Below are 12,379 nucleotides of genomic sequence, written 5' to 3'. Positions count from 1 at the left end.
GTCGCACTCCCCTTCCTTTGTCCCTGCTAGAGAGCCAGCTTCTCTGGCACAGGCAAGTCCGAGTCATCTTCATAGCTTCAAAACAACACCACTGTCTGCCTTCGATAAATGTCTACTGAAGGGAGGGACATCATGGTCCCCTTGTTTGTGAAAGAATCTATGCTTTTAATTTGACCTTGAATAAAAAACAGGGTCACAAAATCTTAAATGGTAGCATCCAAGAGCCAGCCAGCACAGATCAGTATGTGAATCCCTATACTCAAGGTCCTCAGTGCTAGAATGTAAGCCAGGTTTTCTACATTTCCCTTACACAGCATGTCTGTTGGCTTGCTAGTCTTCTACAGTATGCAGTATTCCCTAAAGCTGGCTTTTTCTCAAGTATATTTTTTAAATTTTATTTATTTTTGAGAGAGAGAGACAGAGTGTGATCAGGGGAGGGGCAGAGAGAGGGAATTTGAAGAAGGTTCCAGGCTCTAAGCCCTTCAGCACAGAGCCTGATGTGGGGCTTGAGTCCATGAATCACGAGATCAGGGCCTGAGCTGAAGTTGCATGCTTAACCGCCGGAGCCACCCAGGTGCCCCTAAAGTAGAGTTTAAATGACTTAAAGTTTTTTTTAATGTTTATTCATTTTTAAGAGAGAGAGACAGAGCACAGGCAGGGGAGGGGCAGAGAGAGGGAGACACAGAATCTGAAGCAGGCTCCCAGCTCTGAGCTGTCAGCACAGAGCCTGGTATGGGGCTTGAACTCACAGACCGTGAGATCATGGCCTGAGCTAAAGTTGGACACTTAACTGACTGAGCCACCCAGGTGCCCCTAAAATGACTTTTTAAAAAAGCAGAGAGACCCTCAGGAGAGAATACTTTATATGCCTCTGTATCCAAAGATTGTTTGCAGATCGGTTGCTATGCCCCCTCTGCTGGGTGTCTAGAGACCAGAGCTGAGGTAGCAGGTCGAAAGGCAATATGAGGGGAAGCACGTTTGAGGGACAAACTACATTTGGCCACAAGGACAGCATCAGCCCTACCAAGGATAAGGCATCATGCCAGCCACTATCCGCACCAGCTCAACTGAAAGGAAAGAACAAAGTCATCAGCATTTCCATTCCTGCTCCGCCACAAACAGACTATCATCACAGTCACCAGTGAGTGAGAGAGAAACCCGGCCTCACTGAATGTAGCTTATAAAGAACTTTTTGCCATTTAATTAAGAAAACAAGATTAAGCAGCCCTCTCCTGGCCATTTACTGTGATGCTTTTTCTTTCAACATGCACAGGCCAGGCTCACTTAAAGATCACTTCCTGGTGGGACCCAGATTTACTGTGGGAACTAGAAGATGGCATTAGCCAGGGTAAGTTCTCAGCTCTGGGCTCGGCACAGGCTCTTACCAGAAGAGAAAATGTAGCACTTGGCCACCTAGGTAAACTTAAAAAAAAAAAAAAAGTTTAATTATTTTGAGAGATAGAGAGAGAGAAAGAGTGCATGCGCGTACAAGTGGGGGAAAAGCAGAGAGAGAGAGAGAGGGAGGGAGAGAGAGAATCCTATGCAGAGTCTGCCCTGTCAGCACAGAGCCCAATGTGAGGCTCAAACTCAAGAACCGTGAGATTATAACCTGAGCTGATATCAAGAGTCGGACACTTAACTGACTGAGCCACCCAGGTGCCCCTAAAAGAGAAAGTGTAGCATACGGCCACCCAGGTAACCTTTAAACAAAGTCAGAGAGATAACGTCCAAATAGCAGAATGCTTCCCGTCACTGGTGCGGTAGGCACACCACACAGCTAGCGGTTTCTCTCTCCGCTACCTGTGCGAGGTAATTCTGTGACGTGGTGAGTATGGGAATATCTGCAACTAGATTCCTTCACCAAAGACCCGCCTCGGGACGTCTAATCCCACACACCAGTCTACACTCTGTGCTATCACACGAAGGCTCATAAGGCAACTTTCTGAACGTGGGTCTAGATTTGTGGAGGCCAAATTTGTCCCTTGATGGGCAAATGATTCCACAGGCTGACTTCTCACCCTTCCCTTGCTGCAAATGACACGCTGTGACTGATGCGTACGTCAGTGTTACCGTCGCTATGACAATGATGAATTGTCAGTTCCTCTTCCATAGGGTTCTCTCGGTCCTCTCCCATAGGTGTTCCGAGTGACCGTCTAATTCCTTGAGAGGTCCTGACAAATCTGCACCACCTCGGAGACTGCCAAGGATGACACAGACCCTCAGGCCCTGCCCAGACCTCCAGAATCAGCATCTGCATTTTAACAAGATCCCTAGATCATTCACTGTGAGGCACTGGCTAAGTATACTTCCCCAAAATGGATACCCTCACCCACAGCAGGAGAAATATTTTTGCCTTGCAGACACACTATCTGAGAGCTGAATAAGTAAAACCATTTTCTGACCTCTCCACTTCTGTTTTTGCTAGGAATCTTAGCAGAGATTTTACTTTATTTCATCAGGTAGAAAAATGTAAGAGCACTCCAGCTGATACACATGTATTTTAGCATTGCTGCCAGTGGGAAACGGTGTTTTGATGTAAGGACACAGGTACGACACCTGGCATATAATGACCTTTCAGCCTTGACTCACAAAAATGCCTTCCCAACTGCCTGAAATCAACTACATTCTGAAGGTGGCTATAAAGATGTTTAAAAAAAAGCAATTATCAAAGAACCATGGGCACTTTACACTTGCCATTAATCATCTGTTCCTTTTGGATGATGAGAAATCAGTTTTCCTGAAGTGGAAGACAGGAAGAAATACATCAGAGCATTAAAGCCTTAAGTCCTGGCATCGGTAGAAGGCGGTAGGGGCAGCAGGGAGATGGTTACTGCCCACCAACAGCCTGCTCCCAGGTCTGCAAACAGGAGCACTTGGTGTAAGGGTTCACACATCCTGTAGATGCCTACGGCCATTAGGCCAGGGCCACCGGCTTTGGACTTGAAAGTCAGGGAAACCTGCCACCAGCAGAGAATGGTGTCCCCAGTCCTACTGCCTCCTCAGGACCTGGGGGTCATTCAGAACAAGTTCCCCAAAGGCAGGCATCCACAGCTCCGACCTGCCAGCCAGTCAGCGGCACCCATTGGCTGCGTGCTATGCACAGTGCTCCTTGTACTGTAGGCCTAACCTAAACTCATCTTAGCAGATTTTCACTAATGGGCAGCAACCAACCCCCACTTCATTATTGAAACAATTAAGCGTCACCAAAAAAGGATCATCTTAGGTGAGACATCATAGATTCAGATGTGGAAAACATGGACTCTGGCACCAGAAAGCCTGGGTTTGAATCCTGACTCCAGCACTTAGAAGCTTGTGACCATGGTTCAGTCATCTGTGAGTTCTGTGCCTCAGTTTTGTCCTCTGTAAAATGGGCTGTTGTGAGCATTAAATAAGCATGGAATACCTACATATGGAAAAGGTGATATGTTGGCTTTTTAAAGTAATAATATGGCTTATTACCCTATACAATAATATATGATAATTTAATTATTAGCAGGTCGCTCTTTGGTCTCATTTGACCTCTTTATTATTCACCTGATCTGGTGAGTTTCAGGGTAGGACTGAAGGGGTGTGCGTGGCTCACTTAGTTGGAAGAGCAAGTGACTCTTCATCTTAGGGTTGTGAGTTCTAGCCCCATGCTGGATATAGAGATTACTTTAAAAAATATAAATGAATGAATGAATGGGTTCAGGGTAGGGCTGAAAAAGAGAAATAACCCACAATGATAGTCTACACTCTTTCTTCTCCATAAACAGTAAAACCCTGGATTGTGAGGAATTTGTTCTGTGAGTGTTCCGTGTGATGAGTGAACATTTCTAATAAATTTTAATCTGATAAGCAAGCAACGTCTTGCAATATGAGTAGTATGTGATGCTGAATGTCACATGATCGCAACGGAGATGATGGTTCTTGAAATTTGCTTTGATATACGAGTGCTTTGGATTACAAGCATCTTTCTGGAACGAATTATGCTCATGAACCAAGGTTTTATGGTATTATATTTCACGGAGATTTCTCTCAGACCTAGCAACAATCCACCAATTAAAAAACAGAATCAAGTGAATCCAAGAAAACCACATCAAAAATCCCTACTGTTAAATTACTTTTCCCCTAACGCCTTAATGGGGAAAGCTTAGAAGCTACTCTTCCAAGCTTGATATAGTTTGATGCTAAACTGAGGAATTACAGAAAGTTATGAGAATGAACAGCATGTAATTAAGACTAAACTGAGCCACTGGGCCTGTAGAAGAACAGTGGGTCACAACCACAGCAGTCTGAGCACGCAGGGGACAGGAGCAGCCCAGGGCCCACTGGGCGACATCTGTTGGAGATGTGGCGTTGGGACAGGAGAGCTTTCCAGGGGCTGTAACCCTGGCAGGATGTGCTTTTCAGAAGCTTTCAGATTCTGATAAATTTCCTGGAGGAAAGGAAGTGTGCTGCTCAGGTCAGTCACTCCATGTGACAGAAAACAAAGACCCAAGGGAAACCAGACATCAAAGGGTGGGGGCATTAGCTGGCCCACAGCTGCTCCCTGGAAGGAGGGCGTGACGGTCAGTGTGTGGGTCAATGCGACGAGGCTACAGTCCTCAGGTGTTCAATCAGTGGTAACTGAAGTGCTACTATTAAGGTATTTTATACAAGTGATTAAAGTCCATAATCAGTTGACCTTAAGTAAAGGAGATAATCCTAACCTTGGTGAGCCTGACCCAATCAGTAGCAAGGCCTTAGAAAACAGAGCTGAGGCTTCCTTGAGGAAAAAGAGAACATGCTGCCTGTGGATGGCAGCTTCACCCTTTGCCAAAGTTCCTTCCAGCTGGTTCTTCCTGGAGGCCTGCCCTCCAAATTTCAGACCTGCCTCATGTGCCCCCACAATCGTGAAAGCCTCTTCGTTGCAGAACATCTCTTCCTATACATCTCCTCCTGGTCCTGTTCCTCTGGTTCAGCCTTGACACAGAGGTCAGGCTTCTTTTTTTTTTTTTTTTTTAATGTTTTATTTATTTTTGATACAGAGAGAGACAGAGCTTGAGAGGGGGAGGGGCAGAGAGAGAAGGAGACACAGAACTGGAAGCAGGCTCCAGGCTCCGAGCCAACTGTCAACACAGAGCCTGACGCGGGGCTCGAACCCACGAATGTGAGATCTGACCTGAGCCAAAGTCGGAGGCCCAACCGACTGAGCCACCCAGGCGCCCCGAGGTCAGGCTTCTTGTACTGACGCAGGGTCATACAGGGCCCCCCATGAAGCCCTGTCTAGGAGCCACTGGCCCAGCCGGCCACCTGGCCTTCCTGTAGTGCTGCCAGTGGGGATCGACACCTCCTACCTGCTTCTCTTGCCAGGCCAGCCTGGACCTGGTGCCCCAGCCTCACAGGGCGCTGCCAAGCTCAAGGCGGCATCCAAGCCAAACCTGAGATGATGTTGGGCATCATTCCCCTCTGCCCTAGGAAACACCACGATGGATGGCTTTATCTTTGTTTTGGGAGCACAGGGTTAGGAGAGGATGCTCTCTCCTACTGAAGACCTCCCCACCAGGGATTTGAGGGTCCACCTGAGAAGGGAAAAATATCTCTCCAAGGTCCCATCCAGCTTGGAAATGCCATAATCCCACAAGGGCCACTACGAGGCTTTATACTCAGGCGGTCCAACCTTCAAACACTCTCCCGCTTGAAGTGGCAGCATCAGAACAGCAGTCCCTGAAATTGGCCATGTGGTCTGGATGGTTTTAAAGGTGCAGAGCCCCCAAGGTGGCTCCGGGTGGCTCCAGCACTCAAATCCAGCTCCACTGTGACCTCTGAACCAAGAGCCCGCAAGCCCCATGGGCGGGTGACAGGGCGCCTCTGGAGGAAGCTGGCTTATTAGGAGGTGCTGCAGGCAGAGCCTAGAAGTTCGGGTGACAACTATGGAGAAAAGCAAAGTTCTTCTAGAAAACACCCCTGAAGGCCCACCAGGAACCCCGACATACAGAGGATCCTCCTTGGGCCGAGGCCAAAGTTTCTGCTTTCTCATTTACTCACTCTGTGTCATAACATGCAGCCTGACGGGTTTGAAAAGCCTATGGTTTCGCTGGTATTTAATGCCAAATAATAAGCTTAGATACTCCTTGCTTATACAATTTAATTAGGAAAAAAAAGGGGCGCCTGGGTGGCTCAGTCGATTAAGTGTCCGACTTCAGCTCAGGTCATGATCTCTCCGCTCGTGGGTTCGAGCCCCACACCAGGCTCAGAGCCTGGAGCCTGCTTCGGATTCTGTGTTTCCCTCTCTCTCTGCTCCTACCCCACTCGCACTCTATCTCTCCCTCAAAAATGAATAAATGTTAAAAAAAAATTAAGGAAAAAAGAAAAAAAGAAAAAAAGACGCCCTGTTCAGATAAAGCCGTCCATGTGGGTCTGTGCAGTCAGCACCTGCAGGCACACCGGACCTGCCGCTGGGGCCCCCTCGGGCGAGCGGTGTGGTGCCAGATCAGAGCCACATTCTGTGCTTCTAGACAAGGAGCACTAGGGGAGAGACGAAGGTCTGTGCCGGTGGTAGTGGGAGAGCTCGGCTCCGTGTCAGTGTCCACGGTATTTGCCAGCCAGAAATACTCTGTCCCCACTGTCCAACCCATCAGCACACTTACCTAACTGCTGACTGGATTTGGGAATTACAATTATTTGATTTAAAAACAACCACTTTGGAACCGGGCTTAAAAAGACATGCCCCATCCTTCTAGAATATGTATGTGAATAAAACGCAGGCCTTTTCTTTCTTAAAATACATATTCCAAAAGCTCTGCGATGCTTGCTGAAATCTATATTTTCTTGGACTCGCTAAATGTGCCCAGCTCTTCTACAATGAGTCTGTGGGGTTTTTCTGGGTCGGAGCTGGCGAGGAGTGAAGGAAGCTGTGAAGTTGACTGACCGCATTTACTTACGCCAGCGAAGGAGGAAGTGTGCTCTGCAGGGGGCAGCTTGGTTGAGGCTCAGGTGTTGGTGACAGCGGGGCTCAGATTCCTCCTGCCTGGTCCAGTCCAGGCCTGGGGAAGTCACTCAACCTCTCTGTGCTCCTGTTTCGTCATCTATCCAGCAGAGAATAAGACCCAGTGCGCCCTGGTGCATACCCAACCACTCTAGAAGGCTTCCTACCTGCCGTTGTCCTCACAGACCTCAGGCCGCTGCAGGGGGGCTCTGGGTGGGCTCGGGTCGCTAAGAGACTACCTCCAGTGAATGAAGTTCTTCCACAAGGGACCCAAACTATCCCGTGTCTTAGGCAAAACCTGGACAGAACTGACTGAAACAGTATGATACAATGTATAAGCCCCATAATCGGATTCTTACTTTTTAATAGCGTCTGCTGTCCAGGGAAAGCTGGCAAAGCTACTTGGAAAAAAGAGTCTCTTCTGGGGGTGGCTGGGTGGCTCAGTCAGTTAAGCATATGACTTGGGCTCAGGTCATGGTCTTAGAGTTGTGAGTTCAAGTCCTGCATCAGGTGAGCTCAAGTCCCCCTTTGGGATTCTCTCTCTCTCCCTCTCTGCCCTTCATGGGATTCTCTCTCTCCCCTCCTCTCTGTGTCTGCCCTTTGTGGGATTCTCTCTCTCTCTCCATGTCTCTCTCCCTCTCTGTCCTTTTTTCTTCAAAATATTTTTATGTTTTTATTTATTAAAAAATTTTTAATGTTTTTTATTTATTTTTGAGAGACAGAGAGAGACAGCACGAGCAGGGGAGGGTCAGGGAGAGAGGGAGACACAGAATCTGAAGTAGGCTCCAGGTTCTGAGCTAGCTGTCAGCACAGAGCCTGACACGGGGCTTGAACCCACAAACCATGAGATCATGACCTGAGCCGAAGCCGGACGCCCAACCGACTGAGCCACCCAGGTGCCCCTTTATTTTTGAGAGACAGCGTGAGCAGGGGAGGGTCAGAGAGAGAGGGAGGTACAGAATCCAAAGCAGGCTCCAGGTTCTGAGCTGGCTGTCAGCACAGGGCCCGATGTGGGGCCTGAACCCACAAACCATGCGATAATGACCTAAGCCAAAGTCAGACACCCAACCGACTGAGCCACCCAGGCGCCCCTCTCTGCCCTTCGTAGGATTCTCTCTCTCTCTCCATGTCTCTCTACCCTTGCTCATTTGCACTCTCTCTTTCTAAAACAAATATAAATAAATAAAAAATAATTATATATATAAAAAAGAGAAGAGTCTCTTCTGGGAAGGGTCTTCAGCCCACCTGAGGCTGTGAGGCATGGTGGGGAGGGCAAGGTCTGAGGTCCCTCTCTTCCTGCCACCCACGTCCCTTGCAGTCCTTCATTCTAGCCATGAAGCCCATGCCCAGGCCCGGCCCGGCCCCCTGACGAATTCACACACAAGTTTCCGAGGAAGGGAGCAGAGAGGTCTGCACTGAGGGGGAACAGGGCTGGGAGCATATAAAAGCGCACACTCCGCCTCACGGGTCCAGCAAGGGATGAGCCCACTTCCGTTGCACACCCTACTTTATGAGACACTTCGACCCTCACAGCTTCCCTGACTGCACTGTCCCAGGTCGCTCTGACTGGGTCTGAGACACCTGTCCACACAAGATGAGCCGACACAAGTGTAGGGAGGAGGGATGTAAGACCTGCTCAGGAAAGGGCGGCATCTTTCCCAAAATGTATCCAAGCACCAAAATTAAAAGCCATTCCTGAATGGCCTGGGGAATGAGACATGGATGGAAACAAAGCATGGCCCACATAGAGCCTCACTACACTGCACAGCCCCGTGCAAGAATGCATGCCATTCTCAGAGGCCTCTTGATCAAAGTCACGGTCCTTTCAGAGGGAGCCAATCTCCCTCGTCTCTGCCAACCCTCCTTTATTATCGATCAAATAGCTCAGAAGGGCACCACTGCAGCCACTGGAGAAAATCTGCCCGGTGGGAGGAGGCCCTGCTCTCTCAGTGGCGTCCGCCCACCTCACCGGGGAGACCAGGCGTTGGCAACACCGTCCGCATCACCCCGGCACTGGATTCCTCCAGCCTGGCTTGGCTCAGCCTCTGCTGCCCACCCAGGGGCCCACCGGAGCGCCCTCTGAGCCACGGTGGGCTCCCCCTTACTCCTCTCTTCGCAGCGAGGAGAAGAATTCCTTCCAATCTCTCACTGGTCTCCGGTCCCCCAACGCCTTGCGAGCTTCTCCCCTCCTGGCTGCACCCAACCTCTCCTTCCGGCCACTCACCCACCGGGCCTGGAAGTGAACGCGCCACTGGGTAATTACGGCCCTGGCCGAGGACACAGGGCCCCCCAGATCCTGAAAAACAGACCTCCGGGCATGTGATTGTGGAATTCCTTATTATAGCAAGAGGGCCTGAAATTGCCAGTCATGTCGACTCAAATAGCACTTGAGGGTATGGCTGTAAAAGGTTGCTATTATCAGAACAGCTCTGAATCTTCCCCGTGGAAAACTCCCTTTTCCTCCTCCTTTGGGACCTGCCAACATGGAGGAATGCTCAGAAGAGTCTGAGAGGCTGCTTTCTCCAGTCAGAGAAGGGGGAAATGAAAAACACAGAAATTGAGAGATTTCTTACAAATTACATTCTAGTGTCTGCCAGATGTGTGGACAGAGTCATTTAAAGCTGGGATGTAGAAGTCCTGAATTAATTACCAGTCCAGTAACCTATTATAATGTCTCCACTGCTGGCCTGAGTAATGACTCCCACTCACTGGGGGCCAAACACTTTGGCAGGCATTTTTCACACATTAAACTCATTGAACCTGCACAACGACTCTATGATGTCAATATGTTTTTAATGCCCATTTTACACAAGAGGACCCTGAAGCTCAGGTAGGTAAGTGACTCATCCAAGATCACAGACCTCAGGGAGAAACGAGGCAGGAATGGAAGCCAGGAGCTGTCTTCAAACGGAACCGCTGGTGGGTACGGCCTCTGTGCTGTGTCCTGCTGGAATCTAAGCTCTGTGGGGGCCAAGGATTCCTCAGCTTTGCTCAGTGCCCTTCCTCAGAGCCTGGGACAGTGCCAGGCACACAGCAGGGGCTCAGATGTCTGCATGATGAAAAGCTGCATGATGGATTCTTCCTGTCTAGATTTGTCACTTTACCTGTGTTCCTCCTTCTTAGATTTCTGTGACGGAATCGGTTATGGTGGCTGAGATCAGTCAGTAACTCTACAGAAGCTAGTCTTACATGTCCACACAGTCACATTCTGATCAAAATTTGGAGAGATAGTAGCCATAAAACCCAACTACCCAATATGAACCATAAAGTTCAGCTTCTTTTCCAGATAACAAATTATTCCTATTACTTTATTTTTTTAAAATAACATTACAATTACTCAAAATGAGGAATGGGGATTTAAATACTCATGAATGTTTCTGCTCAGAAAGACTGTTTAAAAAGCAGTTACTGATGGGGGCGCCCAGGCAGCTCAGTTGGCTAAGCGCCAGACTCTCAATTTTGGCTCAGGTCATGATCTCAGGGTTCCTGGGATCAAGCCCCACATCAGGCTCTGTGCTGACAGAGTCAAGCCTTCTTGGAATTCTCCCTCTGCTTCTCTCTTATGCTCTCTCTGAATAAATAAATAAATAAATAAATAAATAAATATTAAAAAAAACAGCGATAAGAGATATTCAGCAGTACATCCTTGAAGAATTTATATCCACATCAGTTTTTTTTCTTTTTTGTCTCCTGGTATTTAGTAAGAGAAGAAAAATCCAAGGAGAGTAATGATTTCAAACACCAGAACAGCCTCCAGTCCACTGAGACCCTTGCAGTTCGGATCTGTGGATCATTTGGGCTAAGCGAGAGCACAAAGGCAGGGAGTGGGTGATTTTAGAGATCATCATCCTTTAGAATCCCACACTTTAGAATCCCACACTTTAGAAATCATCATCCAGGTTTCCCAGCTGCTGTTTCCAAAGAAACAATCCTCACTCTTCCTTTTCTCTGGTCCTGTCCACGTTTTGGATTAAAACCGCGCTTACTGACTGATCATGTCTGCATAGTTAGATTACGAATATGGGCAAATGGAAGCCTCCCAGGCTTTGCTATTTGAAACAGATGTGGTCAAATAGAACAGTCCTACGTTGCTCCTGACTCCCAGCAGCGCGCACTTGGCTCCTCAGATGTCCGAGGGCAGAGACCGCTGAGACGGTCGTTTCCTGGTGAGGCTGGCAAGCAGTCGGGAGCTTCGAGGTCAGGTTCACGGTAAATGGAACAGATCTTAATATGAGTTCAAAGTATCATCACTTGTAACATGTAGTAACAGTAAGGGCATTTCACTCTGTGGAGTCATTTCCCTAAATAGGCAAGAATTATTAGTAACTTAGTCTTTCTAAATAAGGCCTTCTTTTTTCTTATTTTCTCAGCTTCTTATCTTCTCTCATTTCTGAAAGAACTTTTTGGAAGTTCACACATTCACAAGAGAGACTAGGGTAATCAGTCTCCACAGACCATCTGCTAAGGTGGTATGCTAAGCAATGATCAATATTTTGCTTCTCTTGGTTCCGCTTTTTTTCTCTCTTTTACTCTTTCTCATATTTTAAATCAAATGCTTGAAATCATGTCATTTTACTTCTAAATACCAATGTGTGTCTCTTTATAAAAAGGACATTTTCTTACATAAAGACAATACCATCATCACATTGGACAAAATCAACAATAATTCTTTGATATTATTTCCTATCCAGTCTGTGTTCAAAATTTCCAATTGCCTCAAAAAAGCCTCCACGTGGGTGTACTTCCTAAAAATCAGGTCCGAATAAGATCTATATGTGGCTCATCTCTTAGGTCTCCTTCAGTCTGGAAAAGCCCCTCCCCATCTTGAAGAAACCAGAGGGGTTCTGGTTTTATGTGATTACTTTACTATGGTCCCTTCATCCCTCAACTGGATGCTAGACTGAAATATCTCACTGGACTCAAGTACAACATTTTTGGTAAGAAGGGTTCCTGGGTGAGTCTGCACTTCACCTCACAGCAGCCAGGGGTGCACCTGATTCAAATGCTATGAAGATGAATCACCTGATTCCAGGGGTGGCCTCTTGGCCTCCCATCCTGGATTCATTCACCAACACTCTCATCACTGGTTTTGGCATTCTCTGACGATCTGTGCCTGTTACCAATTATTTCATTAGGGGGTACAAAATGGTGATGTGCTTTTCTAATTCCATCATTTATTATACATTTTTTTTCACCTCGAACTATTTTGTAAAGGACTTTTATTTGCCAATGAGGGCTATAGAGTTAATTCAGAAGAGGCAGCATTAGTATATAATCATGAACACTCTGAGTGACGGATAATTTCACCCATCCTGTCACCCTCCTGCTGCACTCAGAGCAAAACAATGCCTGTTACAATTACTCAAGACCTCAAGTGATCTCCACTCCTCCCCCACCCCTCAGACCTCATCATCTGCAAATTTCCCCCTT

General features: G+C 47.6%; 1 protein-coding gene across 1 annotated transcript in view; it reads right to left on the bottom strand.

The window, feature by feature from the left end:
- SLC22A23 (solute carrier family 22 member 23) overlaps positions 1–12,379 on the bottom strand; it is a gene marked incomplete at its 5' end in the record, with an annotated part of 176,684 nt that overhangs the window by 48,844 nt on the left and 115,461 nt on the right. The window lies entirely within an intron of this gene.

This window comes from Suricata suricatta, chromosome 7 (assembly GCF_006229205.1).
Source record: "Suricata suricatta isolate VVHF042 chromosome 7, meerkat_22Aug2017_6uvM2_HiC, whole genome shotgun sequence".
In the NCBI taxonomy this organism is placed as follows: domain Eukaryota; kingdom Metazoa; phylum Chordata; class Mammalia; order Carnivora; family Herpestidae; genus Suricata; species Suricata suricatta.
Note: the sequence above shows the minus strand (reverse complement) of the source record. Positions and strands in the feature narration are given on the sequence as shown.